At 39.6% G+C, this 6,783-nt stretch overlaps 1 long non-coding RNA gene across 1 annotated transcript in view; it reads right to left on the bottom strand.

Annotated features, from left to right (window-relative positions):
- LOC118922540 (uncharacterized) overlaps nucleotides 1-6,783 on the bottom strand; it is a 50,342-nt gene that overhangs the window by 24,327 nt on the left and 19,232 nt on the right. The gene's annotated exons all lie outside the window — the stretch shown is intronic.

The raw sequence follows: 6,783 nt of genomic DNA, 5'->3' as shown, positions 1-6,783 counted from the left end.
ACCCCAGAAACAATGGCAAAAAGAAATGAAAGAAGCCCAAGAAAGTAATTGGGGAGGACCATTGTTAAGTCTGAGAGTAACAACCTGTGACCCTCCAGTAGTGCAGACCAGGTCTGCCAGCTACACCTCACAGGCTAAATCTGGCCTGCCATCTGTTCAGTAGGGCCCAGAGAGCTGAGAATGGCTTTTACATTTTCAAATGGTTTTAAAAAATAAGAATAATATTTCACGATGTGAATTTTAAATTTCAGTGTCTGTAAATGAAGTGTTGCTCAAACACAGCCACACTCATTCAATCATGTATTGTCTATGGCTAGTTTCATGCCGCAGCAGCAGAGTTAAGTAGCTGCAAAAATAAAAAATATTTACTGTCTGTCCCTTTGTGGGAGAAGTTTGCAGGCCCCTGGTGTGCACTGTTGTATCATTTTAAGTCTATAACAGCAAGTTCTTCCAGAGCCTGCTTGGAAGTTCCGTGACTGGTCAATCTGAGGGCTACCTGAGTCACCAAAGGCTCTTTCCCTCCCCTTACCTGCTTTTCTTTATCATCCTTGGAGTTTGGGGCAGAAAAGAGTAGCAAGATTTCAAGTATTATCTATGGATCATATGCTCTAATGTCCACTAGCAAAGCCGTTCTCTACCAGGAACAACAGGATCATTTAAGAATATTTTTAAACATAAAAGCTTATTCACTTTGTGAAAATAAGACAAAACCAAGTGAGTTCAGCCCTCTGCCCTCCAAACCAGCTATGCCAGGAAACAGGATGGGTTCCATCAGGCTCACTGAGGCCCAAGCAGAATGGAGTCGGACAGGTATTCACAGGAGACTGCACACACACTCTGGGTCCTTGGAAAACCACAAACTGAAGTTGGCTCAGAAGCAGACTCAGTTCCTGCTGTGTTCCCACTACCGCTGCAAAACCACGCCACAGCTAGGAAGTTAGCCTGTCAGCTGTGACTTGCACTGACCAGTCTCAGAACCAAGCAAGTTTGTATCCCCCAGCTGCCTAAATGGACCTGAGTGGAGACTTGGGTGGCAAGTTTTACTACAAAAAACATCCCCTTGTTTGCTTGGTGTGGCTTTTGCTTCATAGCTGAAGGCTATGCCTTCCCAGTTTGCCAACAGCCTTGTTTTTTTCTTTTTTGCAATAAACATCTCCCCGACTAAATTTCCTGTTTTACAGAGAAATTTGTTGACAACTTGATTTTTGAATTTAAATTATAACAAAAATAAAGGAAATAAAAGTATGTATGTTGAATACCTCATGGAATTTGTGCCAGTTGGGAGCTCACAAGTGAAAAATAACATTTTATCTGCTATTAATAAGACGAAAATTATCAGGCTTTTAAAATAATATGTTCTTAAAAGTTTTTCAGTTACATAGGAAAAGACCCAACTATTTTTGAAAATAGCAATATATTTAGATCAGTTACTTGTAAATACTGAGATGATACATGTTACTTTGATTACATAGCTATATTTCTATTTTGAAGTCTCAATTTTTTTGGTCTGTCAGATGCTAAAATAAATTCTAATTTGGGGTAATAGCCTTACAAACTCTTATTTATGCTAAACTTTCAGCTTTATTTAATAAATTAGTAGAATAATACTTTCGGTTATAATTCAATTCCAACTGTGATCTATTATAATTGCTATAAGCTATGAAGTAAACTAAGCATAAATAGGAAGTAGGAAGCCTTATGACTAAATATCATCTCTATGTGAATCATGTGTTTAAGATTAGGAGGCCTAAAAAGCCAGCCTCCACGAAATATGAGCAAAGATGTCATCACTTTCAAGCAGCATTTTGGCTTAAGGCTATCATGACTTTTACAGAATTTAAACTGTAAAGCTCATGGGTATGACCCAATAAACATGAAGACACAATCCTTTGTAAGTTACCGAATAGCTTCTGTGTCTCCTGTCTGGACTTCTCAAAAACTTGTTCTGGTTTACCAAATTCTTATTATCTGTTTTACTTGCCTGTTTCTGCACATTGGTTTGTGGGGTTTGGGATTTTTTTTTTTTTTTAACACTGGTTTACTTCAGTAAAATGCGGATGCTATTAAAAAAATGTATGTGGGTTGGTTTTTCTCCAAAATATGTTGAACTAGTTCTTGGTTTAAAGAAAAGGATTTTTTCTATAGGAAGTTTTTAGAGACATTATGAACTCAAGGCCAGCCCTAGAGCAAGACAGACCACCTCTGTTCCCTTGACTTCCCCAGGATTGAAGATCTGACCCCATCCTCCTCTATCACCTTTCCAGAGGAAACCTGCTAACAATGTAAATGGTTACAGAAATATTTGCCTTTGAAAAGGAATTTTGGTGAATATTTGGCCACAGGGCATGAAGAAGTGGGGTGAGGATAAGAGTTTTCTGGACTTCCATTAATTAACCTATTAAAGCTACAGGGCAAACCCTAGTTCCAACAGGCTCTTAATCACTTTACAACTTAATTGAAGTTTCAGGATTATCAGAACACAAGATTATTCTATCCTTATTTTGCTTTTTTGTTTAAGAATATCTTTCAGAGTGCATGATATTTTTTAAACACTTAAGACAAAGTATTACAGAATTTTTAATGTCCTGGCTATTTGATATATATTTGGTTTTAGAAGCATTCTTATCTTTAAGATATCATGACACTGAAATTGGGACATCTCAAAAAGTTGGTTCAATTGGTTGAAAGTTTTTTCCTAAAGTAGATTGAGACTACTTCCAGTTACAATCATTTTTATAATAATTCAACCAAGAATTGACCTTTGGAAGCTACCTCCCTCCCACTAACCATGTTATGGAATAAAACACAAAATTCCTTTGTATTTTTTTAATTAAACAGGAAATGACACAATATTATGTGTTTGGAGAGCATCTTGGGCTGTACTCTCACCCCTGCAGATAGAAAATCACACTCCCCTTAAGGATGGCTCAAGAAACTGTGGCCTGTAAAGTTCATTCTCTTGGTAATGACACACAAAATCCTTCTGATCAGATGACTGCTTACTTCTCCAGCTGCAGGTCCATCCTCTCCACCACCATTATCCTTCCTCCATATATCAACCATACCAAACTACAGTCAACTTTTGGTTAAAGGAAGAAATAATAATTGCTAACATTTATTGAGCCCTTACTGCATTTCAGATACTGTGCTGTGCACTTTCCATATATTATTTAATCCTCATGATGGCACTTTGAAAAACATTATGATCTTCATTTCACAAATGATGAACCAAGACCAGGAGAAGTCAGATGACTTGCCCCAAATCATAGAGGTAGAGATGTGACACAGGAAGAGAAGCTCACAGACAACTCTTAAATAGTTGTAACTAGTAAACATGCAGTACAAAAAGAATCCAATGTAAAAATCACGACCAAGTTTTAGTAATAGATGTATAAAAGAAATGGAAGTATAGTTCAAGGGCACTCAACTTTATATAATGTACATGCATGCTTAACCAAAAAGTAACCAACAATTTACTCTCTTTCTAAACCTAGTTCTTTTTTGAGGTACCACAATGGTACTAAATCATGTCCCATTCACTAGTCATCTTCATTCCTCAGCCTTCACAGCCAAGACTAGAAAAAGTTGGGATCCAGGCCACAGGGGTTGGGCTCTTCTCAGCCTTCAGAGTAGCCAGTCACTGTCCCAGGACAGTGCACTTTCCTGTCCACACCTGGTCTTATATGTGACAGGGAGGGGCCACTCCATTTTACAGTCAACATAACATGGGATCCACTAGTCACAGGAGTCCTGCAAATCTTAAGTGAATACATGCATTGTTTGTGGGAGAGATGAGAGACTATATCAAGGAGAGGGGTTGTACCCACTATTGAACCATCACGAAGACAGGATGGAGACAAAGAACAGTTCAGAAATGGTACATAGAGAATGTGAACCCATGGGAAACAAAACAAAAGTACAAGCCTCTGGTAATATATAGGAATTTCCAGGAAAGCATTAAACTTCCCACAAGCCATGGAATATGGCTTAAAGCTGATCTCATCTCAGTTAGGAGTGGGAAAGATCAAGCTGATATTTGGGTTAGTTCCAGGTAACTCCAAACCAGATGCTTTCCTCGTGAGCTCACACATAGGCATGCACCCAGAGCAGGCTGCCTAGGTCTTCATCCTGGCTTTCCTCCCTAACAGTAAGATTTTCGGAAAGTTACTGAACTTCTTGTGCCTCAGTTTCTCCACCTGCAGAACAGGTATAGTAATTTTCCCTACCTTATGTGACTTTCGTGAGGATTAAATGAGCTACACAATGAAAGGGCTGAGAACACACAAACTTACATATGTGCTGTCATTATTACTACAAGTTAACTTCTTCACAAATGCACTCTATTATTTTTTTACTTGGCTTAGCATTGCCAGTCTTACAGCTCCCAGAACAAGGCAAACTTTCTTATCCTCTGCTCCATTCCCCCTTCTTTATCTGGAAGATCATTTCCCCAACTTCTTCACCTCACAAAAACCAACTCATCCTTAAAGACTCCTCATGCATCTTCTCCTCCACAAAGTCTCCCTTGCCCACCCCATGTGAATTAGGAGTCCCGGCTGGTTCGCGCCTCCCTAATTGGGTCACTGTGCGGAGCCACCCCTGTCTGATTACCCACAAGCCCCTTGGGGGCCGGAGCTGGGGTCTTCTCTTTGAACCTCCAGTGTCAGAGTCACAGGGCAGACTGCATAACTGTTCCCACAGTTGGAAATTATACATTCACTAAATCTAGACACAGAAATGTTTTAAGGAACCCTAAGAATCTCCACTGCCGATATTCTAACTTTTTTCTTGTAATGTAACTGAAACCGTATCAGAAAACTGCTCTTCTGTAGAGATGTTCCAGATTGCCCATATCCCAGTTACAAAGATGGGGGTTTTATACTTCGGGTATGTGTAATTATGCTAAAACTATGCAGGTATTTATCATTGTTTTATCTCTTTGTTTTAAGATGACTGCAGAAATCAAACCCTTTTGTGAGATACCTGGGACAATTACGCAATTAATGGCAACTGAACTAGTCTTGACAACCGGCAATTATCACTTACAGAGCCAGGTAATTTCTCTTGGAGCCCAATGGTAGCACAGAGCTGGTTCCTGTCAATTCTAGTCTTGCTGTTGACAGCTTACTTGTTTTTATAAAAGAGACTTTCTTTTTAAAAGATGGATTAATAAAGTGACTATTTTCAGCTGAAATTGGGGAACAACTCACACTACTTTCAAAGTATTGGTGGATCTTAAATCAATTATCTTTTTTCTCATTGTTGAAACACATAACCAAGTATACACAGTGCACTGGATTAAAGAGGCAGAAGTGGTTCTGGTGCTGGCTTTGCTACAGGTGTGTCTCATTGGAGAGTTACTCTGTTTTGCTGGGCTTCGGTCTGACTGTCTGAGTAACAATAATAACAACACCATTGATTAAATGCTTGACACTGCACATTCCAGGCACTGTCCTAAAAGCTTTTCAGGTGCTCAAGCTAGACAGAAGCAGGGAGTGGGAGGGAGACTTGGATCAGCTGCTTGCAGACATTTTGTACATTAGCTTGGGATGGGGGGCCGGCGGGGGGTGGGTTATAGACAACAGACCTGCAGAAACTGGCTGGTTCCAACATGGAGGAGAAGTTGACCCTGACTTCACCTCCAAATGCATTATATGCTCATTAACACAGTAAAATTCATGCCTCCCCACCATGATAGTTCTGAGAACCAAGTACAGCCAAAAAGCCACCCTGCCAGGGGGGAGGGTGGAAGCCCAGACTCCGGAAAACTCTACCTAATCCCCTTGACACCTAAACCCACTTAATGAATACTTCATATAAAAAAGGTTCCCTATTGTTCTTTTGGTGCAACCCTCTCTGGGTCTGCCCACATGCCAGTTCTTGAGCATGTACCCTTGTTTTTCTCTGAACTTTATTTTCCAAATAAACTCTTAATGCTCAACCACTTTTTCGCATCTGTTCTTGAATTCTTTCTCACAATGAGACCAAGAACCCGTCTCCAGTAATATGGGTATTTATTTTTCTTAATCCAATTCAGGTAGAGACATTTTCATTTCCGGTATTAACTATTCTAAAAGCTTTTTGGGTACTTAGGAATCATACTGTTAGGCAGACAAATAGATATGAGTGGTGTGGAGAGAGATTCAGGCCAGTAAAGCCCACTAAAAGGGACTCAAAAAGAGTTAACCAGTTAAAACTAGAGAGTCAGAAAAGACTCACAGAGTTAATGAGTTAATCAGTTGAAGCTCCAAAGGTCAGAAGTAACTTGGAATGTCCAAATATTCTCCAGGTAAAGAAAAGTATGAGTGCAGCCCATGTCCTCATTGTGTCAATTAGATGATGCCATTGTAAATTTTCTTTAGCCTGCTAAAAGGCCCAGCTTATTCTTTAACTTAACCTTTATGCTGTTTTCTCCTCCTCCAGCCCCTAGTCAAGTAACCTGCAACCTGGGCAGGATACAAAGATCATGAGTAATTTTCCAAACAAGCCCAAATATAAACAGCATGGTAAAAACAGAAAGATTCCATCTTAAAGCTAAAACTGCACTTTAAAACGCAGAAAGTTATGAATTAAGACTCTTAACATATTCTTTAGCAAACAGACAATAACTCAGCCCACCTTGCGGACAGGGCAGGTGGTCTTGATGGATGTGTTCCCAGAGGGAAGCTGCTCTCCTGAGAGGAAGCTGACTAGCAAATGTCTTGTGTTGTTAGTTTTGCCGAATTACCTGGAGGACTGATAATAGAAGAGAATAGACCTAATGTCTCTCATCAAAGATAAACT

This window comes from Manis pentadactyla, chromosome 11 (assembly GCF_030020395.1).
Source record: "Manis pentadactyla isolate mManPen7 chromosome 11, mManPen7.hap1, whole genome shotgun sequence".
In the NCBI taxonomy this organism is placed as follows: Eukaryota; Metazoa; Chordata; class Mammalia; order Pholidota; family Manidae; genus Manis; species Manis pentadactyla.
The sequence above is the reverse complement of the archived record's forward strand: the minus strand, read 5'-3'. Positions and strand labels throughout refer to the sequence as shown.